General features: G+C 37.8%; 1 protein-coding gene and 1 long non-coding RNA gene across 3 annotated transcripts in view; one reads left to right on the top strand and one right to left on the bottom strand.

Moving 5' to 3' along the window:
- LOC148128791 (uncharacterized) overlaps positions 1–12397 on the top strand; it is a 54834-nt gene that overhangs the window by 12047 nt on the left and 30390 nt on the right. The gene's annotated exons all lie outside the window — the stretch shown is intronic.
- NGLY1 (N-glycanase 1) overlaps positions 11626–12397 on the bottom strand; it is a 37194-nt gene continuing 36422 nt past the window's right edge. For both annotated transcript variants that reach the window (XM_087945166.1, XM_087945170.1), the window contains one exon: positions 11626–11834. The gene's annotated coding sequence lies outside the window, so the exon portion shown is untranslated. The remainder of the gene's footprint in view (positions 11835–12397) is intronic.

The raw sequence follows: 12397 nt of genomic DNA, 5'->3' as shown, positions 1-12397 counted from the left end.
GATAATACAATATAATAATAGAATCGTTAGAAATTTAGGAAATAACGAATATACATTTTTTCTTGGTCTTGATAACACTTTTAGAATATTTTATTAAGATAGACTTGGTATGATTTTATGATTTGTTATAAAATAAAGTAACTAAATTACAGTTATCTCGCTTAAGTATGAATTAGTAAAATTATAGTCAAATGATTGTTTAATAATGATATTAGGATATATAATTGTTGATCGATAATATGAGTTATTATGTAACATAATTATTATGATGACTATGAAATGGATGCACAAAAAGGAGTGGTAAACCAACCGATACACTGTCTGTAAATATATGAAGAATGATGATGTTTTTTATGTTATGTTTTATGTTTTTTGTGTTTTTGTTTGTCGTTAAAATCAATAAAAACTTTTATTAAAAAAAAATGTTTTATGAGTTGACACTTAATTTTCCTCAGTTCATCTTTACAGGCTATTTGCTGATATTCTGCCTTAGTTATTTGCCCCTCTTTCCACTTTTTATACTTGTCCTTTTTGTCTTAATTTGTCAGAGAGCTCTTTATGCAGCCATGCTGGTTTCTTTTGAGAACTATTATTTTACTTCTTTATCGGTATTGTGCTAGACTGGACTTTTATAGTCTCACTTTTCAAAATTTCCCAAGCTTCTTGAGTTGTTTTCCCCTTGAAGATTCTCATCCAGGGAAGCTCTCAAAGTTTATTGAAATTAGCTCTCTTAAAGTCCGAGACTCTAGTTTGACTTTGTTCTACTACTTGTGCTTGCATAATGTTGAATTCCAATATTGCATGATCACTTGCTCCCAAGGTTCCTGTAGCTTCAACACCTATCATTTCATCTCTGTTAATGAGAATTAAGTCCAATATGTTCCATTCTCTACTTTTTGGGAAACAAGTTGTCTGCTAGGTTTGTTAGGAACCTGTTGGATCTTCCACCTGGTGCAGAGTATGTCTCCCAGTTGATGTCAGGGTAGTTGAAATCCCCAGTTACTATTGTGATGTGCTTCCTACACACCTTAGTTAACTGACTAGCAAACACTTCATCTATTTCCTCTGTTTGGTTGGATGGCCTATAATATAGACTTATGGCAATGTCATTCCCGCCCCCCTTTAATGTTGACCCAAATGCATTCAAGATAATTTTCATCATTCTTGTGCTCTATTTCTGTAGAGATGTAGTTATTTCTTCTGCAACTTCACCTCCTCTTTTATTTGGTCTATTTCTTTTAAATAATTTAGATCCTTCTAGCTATATATTCCATTTGTGAGCTTCATCTCACCAAGTTTCCTCAATGGCAACAATATCATATCTACCTTCATTTACTTGAATTTCTAATTCACCCTATTTATTCCTCATACTTTTAATTATAGTATTTTTTATAGTTATTATAGTATTTTTTTTTAATTATAAGCCTCCCATAGTCATTGTGGATAGCACTAGGAACTGAATAAATAAATACATTTTATTGACATATTACAGAGAGCTGCCATTTTATTGTTTTATATTTATTGCTAAGTTTGAAGTGATTGATATCCTTATTTTTATTTATTGTAAACCAACCAGAGTCACATACTGTAAGCTGGGCATTGTAAAATAAATAAGTTTACTTAATCTATTTTACATTGAACATGATTCATCATAGATATATTTTCATATCTTAATACTAGTATATAAATATTTATTCAAGAGATTTAGTGTCTGCCCAATTCCAATATGGGTGGCCTACTTAAAAAATAAGATGTCATGCCCCTGTCGGAATCTGATTCCGAGGGGGAAACTGAGCAACTGACAGGGAATAGGAGTGTAACTCCGTTGGCTATGGAAGAAACTGGTGAAAGCCAAAGTCTGGCTGGGCAGAGCAGAGGAGAGGTAGAGCAAGGCAGAGGGGATTTGGAGGAAGACCCAGGTCCACCCCATCTTCATTCTAGGGCATGCAGGGAGGAATGGAGAAGGGAACAATGTGAGTTGCGTGGCTTATGGAGGAGGAAAGGGCTCTGATTCCCTTCATTAGCTGCAGCTGGGAACACCACTGTGTTTTAAAAGGGGAGTTGCGCACAGCCAACTGTTGAGAGCAAATTGTGAATTATCTGGTATTGTAGAGGCTTATCTGGGTTCCTGGCTTCTTTTCATCTGTGTATGTTTTTCTGGCCTTCCAAGTCTGTAATTCCTTCTCCTGCCTTGTCAAATTAATTACTGCAGCGTGATTTGTGTGGATTTTTATTTACAGTTTGTATGTACTTTGTTTTCGGACTAAATTTCCTCCATTTAAAGACTGTTCTTGGGAGAATTTTTTCCTCCAGCTGAAGGTAACCTGGACATTGGGAGCAAAATTGGAGGTACTAAAGGGACTCTTCTTACTTATGTGACTGTGTTGCCTTTGTGCCTTATGTGCCGAGTCATCACATAAGAATAGAAAAACAATAAAAAGGCAGTTCAATGCATCTTAGCAACAATACCAGATAAAGCATCTCTAACAACAATAAAATCACCAACAGGATGCCACAAACTTCCGACTCAAGGCCTGGGAGAGATTTTTCCCCCACAAGCATGGAAGTGCGATAGATCTGGGTGGATATCATTATCAGATGGCAGATACTGTGACAATGAAGACATGTCTCCTGTGTTCAGCTAGATGGAATGTTTTGATTGAAAAGACCCAACATGCATCAACTCTGTCCAATCTTACTAGATAAGAAAGAATTATGGATAGGCGATCCCTCAAATAACCTGGCCCTAACAAATAATAAGAACTTGTCTTATTTAACACTAGAAAATAGGAAATTTAGAATATAAATTTGTATACGCAACACAAATATCTAAACACTCATTCAAATGAGACTTTGGGTCTAGGCTGCATTTGCTTTTGGGCCCATTGAAGCCTTCATTGCCTTAGATTCTGGGTGAAGTAAATCTTGATCCATGATACCTTGAATAGGCTCATTTCTTTTCTAAAGAAATCAATAAAGAAACAGAATATTGTGGTATTTATCTATTTCAGGCTTGTCTTGTAACCATTTTATATTTTTAAGCTGCAGTATTTAATATATTTTTATTATTTTCTTGGATCATACCAAATGAACTGAGTGTATTCATAGCTTAACCACCATCTAATATGGATGTTTTACTTTGAATTCCCAAACAGAGTTGTTGGTTGCGCCTAATGGGTGAGTGATCCCTTCCAAGTCTATGATTCTATGATTTTTTTTCAGTAAGACTTAGTTTAACATCAATACGTACATTATAAATTCAGCAGTTACCATCGTGCATTTGATCCAGACTTAGTTGGAGGCAGCTCAATTAGTAATGAGCTATTGTTCTGCAGGCAAAGACAGTTCAATGGTAATATGAAAAGGGAATGTGATGAGACATCTTAATGAATGTGTGAAAATCCAGTTCTAGCTGTGACTGAGTACTTTGTGAACTTGTAGATCTGAAAACCGTAATACTGGTTTGACAGGGCAACTTAGAATTGAGTGGTTGGCTAGTACAAAGCTGCTATAATCCCACAAATAGAGCACAAATTCTCACAAATTCATGAGCGTGTCTCATCATATTCCCTTCATGACCTGAGGTGATGGGCAAATTAATTGCATTTTGAAGCAAGATTTGTTTAGCAACTGGAACAGTTGAAATTAGTCTGGCCTTATCTTGCCTTTGATTTAGAATGCTTTGAAACTAAATTTTGATGCTTAATATTTCTAAATGCTAGAAATTAACAGTTCTTATATATTATTACAAGGCTTAATGTTAAATTGTAAAGCAAAATAAACACAATTGAAAACTTTAAATTGTCGCCATGCTTCCTTATGTAATGCTATAAACATTTTGTTCAAATTGTCTCTACTAATCCAACCCATGAATTGTGTTAGTCAATCCAATGAATAAGCAAATGTACATTCTTTAATGCAACTGTAATTTCTTAAATCATAATATGTACTATGAATAGTACTATGAAAAAGATGTGAGTCATTTTTCCACTGAACTTTGTATAAACCTAATCAAGAACTAGCAAAACTTTAGCAGGTTTCAAAATAAGTAAGCAGAAAATGCTGATTTAGAATATGACTGCACACACTGGGATATATTGATTAAAAAATCTTGTTTTAGGGTTGAGAAAAAGATGAAATATTTGGGGGTTATGTTAACAAACACAAATACAAAACTGTTCCAAAACAATTATGTACCTTTCTGGAATGATATTAAAAAAGACTTATTAAGATGGGATAAATTGCAGTTATCACTATTGGATAGAATCTCTGCAGTTAAGATTAAAGTTTTATCAAAGATGCTTTTTTCTGTTTCAGACACTACCATTACTTGAAATTGCTATTCCATTTAAACAATGGCAGAGAGATATTTCAAACATCACATGGCAAGGGAAAAATCAAGAACTAGATACAGACTAGATCTGTGATGGTGAACCTATGACATGTGTGCCGCCTGGAAGAGCCCCACTGCACCTGCACACATGCTCCGCCACCTGACAGTTGATTGTCAGGTATCTGGCACGCATGCGTAAGGCAGTGGTGCATGGGAGACATGTGCAGAGATGCACAGTGTGCATGGGGGAATTGTGCGTGCATGTGCAGAGATGCATGACGTGCAGAGGAAGTCACATGCACATGCGCAGGTGGCGTGGGGCCCCCCCAGCAAGCATTGCCTTCTGGGTGCTGGCACACGAGCGCACGCAATGTTCGGCATGGGAGCCGAAAAAGGTTAGCCACCACTGGACTAGATACAGCAAGATGCTAAGGAAAGAGGGGCTCTGGTTCTACCAATTTTGAAATTGTATTTTGATGCCTGATGTTTGATCTGGTTAAAAGAATGGGTGAACCTTCAGAATAAAAGTCTATTGGACTTAGAAGGCCATGAATTAATATTTGGTTGATATGGATACCTATGGTATGATAAAGTTAAAGTAAATGTTGATTTCAACAATTATTTTGTCAGACGTGCTATTTTGAGATTTTTGGAATAAATATAAAACATGGATTTCCATGAAGGTGCCTCTTTGGGTTTCCTCACATGAAGCTTTTTTAAGAAAAGAAATGATGATGAGACCTAACTGGTGGACTTAAGGTAAAATAATATTTTTTAACTCAGGGGACCCTACCCTCAAATCTAAGGAGGAGCTAGAATAAGAAGGTCATGTTTGTCATTGGTTTACATATTTATAACTGAAAGATTTCAATTAGATAAAAATAATCATGGGTTTAACTTTGTTAAAAATTTCTATAAGATGATGTATCATTGGTATTTAACTCCAAATAATTTTGTCAAGAATGTATAAAGGTAGCTCAAACAAATGTTGGAAATGTATATGTAAAGAAGGGACTTTTATGGTGGACATGTGATAAAGTAAAAAATATTGGAGTAGGATTCACATTTTAATACAGAAATCCTTGAAGTGAATATAGAGAGAAAACCAGAGATTTTTCTTTTGGGTTTAATGGAACAAGACTGGGGGAAATTAGAACTCTGATGTTATATTTGTTGACAGCAGCAAGATTACTCTTTGCACATACAGCTAAGTGAAAAAGTCCTGCACGGTTTACGGTTTATGACATTTTTGGATAGGCCATTGATTTTGATATTTTATTGTTATATTTAAATAAATACTGGTGGTTTTTAAGTGAAAAGCATAAGCTTTTTGCAATTTGGTGCTGTTTGGATGGGGATTGTGAATTTTCTTACATGCTTACAATGCATGCTTACATGACTATGAAAACAGATTAACTGATGCAACTCAGTGGTATACGTGTTGCAATTACTAAGGCCGTTTTGTTAACATTTTTATTGTTTGTGGCCCTGAAAAAGACTGTTTAGGTAACCAAACATGGTTACTAATATGAAATTGGCCAGCCCTTATTGCTTATCACCAGGCGGCATCGCTTCGGCATAGACTGTATAAGCCTTTGCACGTGATCTTTGGTGACAGTGTGGTGCCAGGCTGCAATAATGGATTCAATCAGCTCCTGCTTGGTTTTCAGATGCTTTTTGCTTATTTTGTAACCAATCTTGGCCCACAAGTTCTCAATTGGGTTCAAATCCAGGCTCTGAACTGGCCAATCCAGGAGTTGAACACCATGCTTCTTCATCCACTGCTAGACGGACTTGGCTCGATGACAAGGAGCATTGTCATCCTGGAAGTAAAAGTCCTTCCTTACAAGTTGCTGAGCTGAAGGAAGCATGGACTTCAGCATACTGCTTGGAATTCATGATTCCTTGCACGATTTGTATCCAACCAATACCAGAAGCAGCGATACAGCCCCAGATCATCATGTGCAATGGATGCTTCACAGATAGATTCAGGCAGTACGGCCTAAATTCTTCAGCTGAAAATCTTCTGACATGCTTATTGCACTGATTCCCAGTCAAGTAGAAATTGCTCTCATCACTGAAGATGACCTTAGCCCACTGTTTGTTGATCCACTTGGCATACTTCTTGGCCCACGCACGTCGAGGAGTGGTGAGCATCTGTGAGCAAAGGTTTACTTCGAGCCCTGCAGCCTTTGAGCCCTCTGGCAAGCAGTCTGCGACACACTGTGCTTGTGCACATTTTTACATTACATGTTTCACCCCAAATTCTTGTAATCTGAGATGAGGTGAGCTTCCTGTCAGCCATAGAAATGCGTTGCAGAGCCCGATCTTGCCGTTTTGTTCTTTCTTGGTCTTCCAGAGCGGAGCCTGTCATCAACTGAACCAGTTATTTAGTATTTTTCAACCACTCTGCTCACTGTGGTGCGATGGCATTTCACTCTCTTGGCTATTTCTGTACAGGAGTATTTCTCTTCATGAAGCACAATAATGCGATGCCGCTGCTCAGTACTGGTGAAAGCAAAAGCCTTCATCCTTGCCCACAGCCAGAGCTAAATTAAATTTCTTGATGCATTTCATGCCTATTTATAGTCAGGGAGTATGACAACATTGATTGGCTCATAGATTTAGCCTCTGTGCATTTTGATTGGTCAGCCAAAGCTCGCTGCTGATTGGCTGCTTTCGATCCTAACATTCTCAAAAATGCAAGTTGTGTTTGTTTTAGCACATAAACTCACTCAAAACCTTTAAAAGACTGTGGTTATATTATTAAAATTTATGCACCTCAATTCGACTACAGAAATTTTCATCAAAGTACTAATTTTGCGTGCTTTCTATGAGTGAAAAGGATTAAACATGTAAATACAGCTTAAAACTAAAAGCGTGCAGGACTTTTTCACACAGCTGTAAAAGGAATGTCACCTCAATTCCCACAATGGATAAATGGCTACAAAAACTGTTGGAGTTAGCAGAGATGGCTAAATTGAGTGCTTTGATTAAAGAAAAAAATACAAATACTTTTATTTCGACTTGGAAACCACTTCTAAACTTAGTGCTTGAGGTAGAAAAAAATGAAACTTTGATTTTGGGTTTTATCAATTAGATCAGGGGTCTCCAAACTTGGCAACTTTTAAGATTTGTGGACTTCAACTCCCAGAATTCCTCAGCTAGTCATGCTGGCTGGGCAATTTTGGGAGTTGAAGTCCACAAATCTTAAAGTTGCCAAGTTTGGTGACTCCTGAACTAGATAGATATGTTGTGATAGAAATGGTTAGTTTCTATTATGAAAAAATAAAAAGTTGAGCGTAGATCTTAATGCCTTATTTTACTGCACCACAGGAGTCAGAAGTCAGTGCCTTTTTTTCTTTTTTCCTTGCTTTCCACTATCCACTTCTTTTTCCTTTCCTAATTTCTCTATAATTAATATCTGCTTTTGTATTCTTTTTGTCATATTATAAGTTAATAAAACTATGTAAATATCATAAAGAACTAAAGAACTAGCAAAACTGGCTTAAGTTGCATCTAGTCTAAATATGTCCTAATAGATTATGAATATATTTTGTGTAATGTTTGAATCACTGTAAATACCTGCAGATAATTATTTACCTGCAGATAATTATTATTTAACCCTTATGTTAGTACAGTTACATCACTATATAATATAATGGTATTGTACTAACATAAGGGTTATGTAAGTGATGTTATTATAAATGGTGAGTAATCATTTATGGATGAAAAACAAAGGCTATTTATATTAATGTTCCACAGTGAAACTTGATGGATTTTTAATAATTATGTCATAGAATAAATCATTGTTCAAAATACATTTTTGAAGATATCCTCATGAGATGTTTGGTAGATTCAAATTATTCCATAGAGATAAAATGCTATCAGAATACTGATTCTAGTTGACTTTTTCCTTGCGTATTAAATCTCTTATATAGAAATTTTGTGGTTTTTTTTTTTCCAATACAATGCAATCAAATAATGGGAACAGTATTGTTCAATGTATTAGGGTTGTCAGCTATTTTGGTGTATTTCAGTTTCAATTTCAAAAATGAGATTATATTTAGAATGGTCACTTACAAAATAACTCCTATTACAAAACAAAAGAAATCAAATAGAGCAAGAGCCTGCTGGATGGTAGAGAAACATCCTTTTGCCACATTGGTGACCATAGGCACAATAGAGTACAGGGAATCAAGAGCAGTAGAATAATAAAAAAATAACTATAAATAAAAATAAATAACAAGCAAAAAGTTGAGGAAACAGAAGGTTCATTAAAGAGAGATGACAAGGAAGGAATAGGCAGTAGAGAGAAAGTAGAACTTAACTTATTCTTTGCATTAATGTTCTCGCAAAAAGAAACTAGCCCAACCTATCAAAAACCTAACCCTAAAGGATAGAAGTAAAAATTTAGAAAAGTAAAAATGGTTAGGGAAGGCCTATCTGATATTGATGAATATAAGTCACCGGGACCTGACATATTACATCCCAGAGTTCTAAAAGAGCAAGCAAACCTTGAATCACTGTACATATCTTTCAAAAATCCTAGAACACTGGGGAATTACTGAAGGATTGGAAAACAGCTGATGCGGTTTCCATCTTCAAAAGGGGGGGGGGAAGTAGACCCAGGAAACTGCAAACTAATCAGCCTAACATTAATATCTGAGAAGATATTGGAAAAGATAATCAAAAAACAAATCTGCGAACATCTAGAACCAAATGAAGTTATAACTAAAAACCAGCACAGGTTTCTTAAAAATGGATCAAATCAATCTTGTCATTCTTTGGCAAAGTGATTAAATTAGTAGACCAGTGAAATGCTGTGGACATAGTATACTTAAAGTTCAGCAAGGCATTTGACAGAATAGACCACAGCCTACTTCTTGGTAAGCTGGAAAAATGTGGGCTAGAACAGAGTTACCACTGGTGATCCATAGATCATTGGTGATCTGTGAGAAAATTTTGGTGGTCCATAGTGCACCCGGATGGAAGAGCTGCTCCGGGATGACCAATGGGCCAGTCCTGTGACTAGAGCTCTGGAATATGGGACCAGCTAGGAAGCTCATGCTGGAGCTGGAAATCACCGCCATAGAGGGAAGTACGTGCACCTTGCAACTTTACAGGTGGTGAACGTGCAAGTAGGGCATCCCTCGATGGCCAGGATGAAGTAATGGTGTTATTGCAACAAGGGTGGGGGGTGGCAGCGCAAGTGGGCCGAAACAACGGATATTGGCAACCCTCTTTTGTCCCCTTACTGTGGCTTCCTGTTGGCTGAACTCACCACTAGCTGGCTCTGCCCCTCGTTTTCCCCTCCCAGACACCACACCAACATTGCACTATACAGCATAATTCAAAAGAGCTACTGCCCTGAGATAGCTGTTTTTCAGCCTATTTGTCCTTGTTATTATTCTGTATCATCTGCCAGATGGTAATAGTTCAAAAAAAGGGTTCCCAGGATGAGATGGATCTTTGAGAATGTTTTGAACTTTCTTAACTTATCCAACATGCTTCACAATGGGGGAGAGGCACCCCCACCTCCTCCCAGAGCCCATTACGATGCGGAGCATCGGCTGCAGCCAGGTTGGGCAAGTGTCTTGGGGCGGAAAGCAGGTTGTGCATCTCCCCAAGTGACTGAGGTCCAGGACCAACAAAGGCTGAAGAAGCACCCACGAGACCCAAACAGTGCCGGAGAATCAGAATGAGAGAGACAGACATACATACAGACACACAGACATGACAGATGAGAGAAAAAGATGAGACAGGGTGAAACAGCGATAGAGATAGAGAGACAGAGACATGAGATATGAGAGAAAAAGATGGGACAGAGTGAAACAGACTGAGAGACAGAGAGAGACGGGGGGAGGAGAGAGAGATGAAAGATCCCGGTGTTTTGTTTTCTGTGGGAAATGGGTCCAAATGGCTCTGAGTGTTTAAGATTGCAGAAACAGGCGGCCAAGCTAAGTGCCTGAAGGACCCCATCCGTTACTGGGAGTCCAAGCATTTCAGCGAGTGGCACGCTGGATTTATATTAGTGGTCCGTGGGTTTTAAAATTATGAATTTAATGGTCTCTGAGGTCTGGAAGCAGATTGAATTTAATGGTCTCTAAGGTCTGGGCTAGAAAGCATCATCACCAGATGGATTTGTAACTGGTACTCAATGAGTAGTTCTTAATGGTATTACATCTACATGGAGGAAAGTAAGCAGTGGGATACCACAAGATTCTGTCTTAAGCTTAGTATTCTTCAATATCTTCATAAATGACTTAGATGAGGGAATAGAAGGGGAATTCGTCAAATCTGCAGATGACACTAGGCTGGCAGGAATAGCCAACACCCCAGAAGACAAGCTCAGGATCCAAAAATATATTGACAAACTTGAACAAAGGGCCCTATCCAATAAAATAAAATTTAATTTGGAGAAAAGCAAGGATTTTACATTTACATGAACTAGCAGGTGAGCGGTAGCTCATACAATCCTTGGTTGTATCAACAGAGACACAGAATCAAAATTATGTGAAGTATTAATACCACTTTATAAAGCCTTAGTAAGGCCACATCTCAAATACTCCATCCAGTTTTGATTACACATTGCAAAAAACATGTTGAGATTGGGAAAAGGGCAAAGAACAACTAAAATGATTAAGAGTCTGGAGACAAAAACATGAAGAACAGTTACAGAAATTGCCTGTTTAGAGAAAAGGACCAGGGGTGATACGTTAGCAGCGTTCCAGTACTTGACAGGTTGCCACAAAAAAGAGGGGTGCAACTTATTTTCTGAAGCACTAGAGGGTAAGACAAGAAACAATGCATGGAAATCGTAAGTTTGTTTTGTTTGTAGTTATACAGTTGTATATTTATCTCACAGTACATTTATATATCCAGAATTACTAAGAGTCAGATATTGGAAAAGAATTAAATACTTGATGATTGGAGAGATCGAAGGTTGATTAGCATAAACTAATATAAAATGCTCTTGAGTAACTATAACAAAATGAAGAACAATAGCAACTTTATATAAAAATGTGGGTCAATCCAAATTAATACAATATAACATGCTTATTCAAATTAGATAGTTTATCAAAGCTCTACACTTTTAAGTAACATATCTTTATATTGGAATTGTCCAAATTTTAGAAACATAATATATTTAATATTTTTCTAGATCGGAATCTATACCAAATTTGAAATAATTAGGTATAACATAATGTACATCAACATTATCTTTTATCAAAGTTTCATTTTTAAAAACTAAAGTTTAAGTAAATTAAAAATTACAAGAAGCAGTAGTATTATACTTCTATTAGTTTAATATTGTTAACAGAAATGTTAAAATATCACACAAGTTTTTTAAAAAATGATATTCCAGAACCCAGATTTAAGACTAAAATCTTCAATTAAAAAAACTTTTTACAGATTAAAAAAAACCTTATATTTTAAAATTTGAAATATGCAGATACTATGCATGATTATTTAGCATCTTTCTCAATTCTGAATACCTCTATAGCAGGGGTGGGCAAACTTTTTGGCTCGGGGGCCGCATTGACTTTTAAAATTTGACAGACGGGCCGGGTCAGCACAAGATTTTTTGGGAATCGCCCCCCCTCCCCCTCTTCTCCTCCTTCCCCTCACCTCGGAGGCCTCCTGAGTCAGGAGTTGCTACCGCCGGCGCAGCTCCGTGCGGCTCCAGTCCCGCGTTGCCTCGGGAAGGAAAGGCAAAAAGGAAGAGCCGCGGCGGTGCTTTGCAACAGGAGCAGCGGCACCGGAGGCTCAGGCTCAGCGGCTCCTGGTTTTGCCTTTTCCTTCCCAAGGGCAACGCGGACTGGAGCTGCACGGAGCTGCGCCAGCGTAGCAACTCCTGACAGCCCAGCCGGACGCTTGAGCGGAGCCGGGCGAAACTGCCTCTTGCTGCTGCCGGAGCACCGCCGGTCACCTCCTCCAAGCAGCCTGCCCGCCCACCGGGCTTCCCCTCTGCTGCGCGGCTCGGGGCCAGGCGCAGCGCCCACGAGTTAAAAGGAAGCCGAAAGTTGCTGGGAAGTTGCTCAGGTGCTGGGAGCAGGCTTT

Source organism: Notechis scutatus, chromosome Z (genome assembly GCF_049901735.1).
Source record: "Notechis scutatus isolate UNSWTSFEM ecotype Mainland chromosome Z, rNotScu1.2, whole genome shotgun sequence".
Classification (NCBI taxonomy): domain Eukaryota; kingdom Metazoa; phylum Chordata; class Lepidosauria; order Squamata; family Elapidae; genus Notechis; species Notechis scutatus.
Note: the sequence above shows the minus strand (reverse complement) of the source record. Positions and strands in the feature narration are given on the sequence as shown.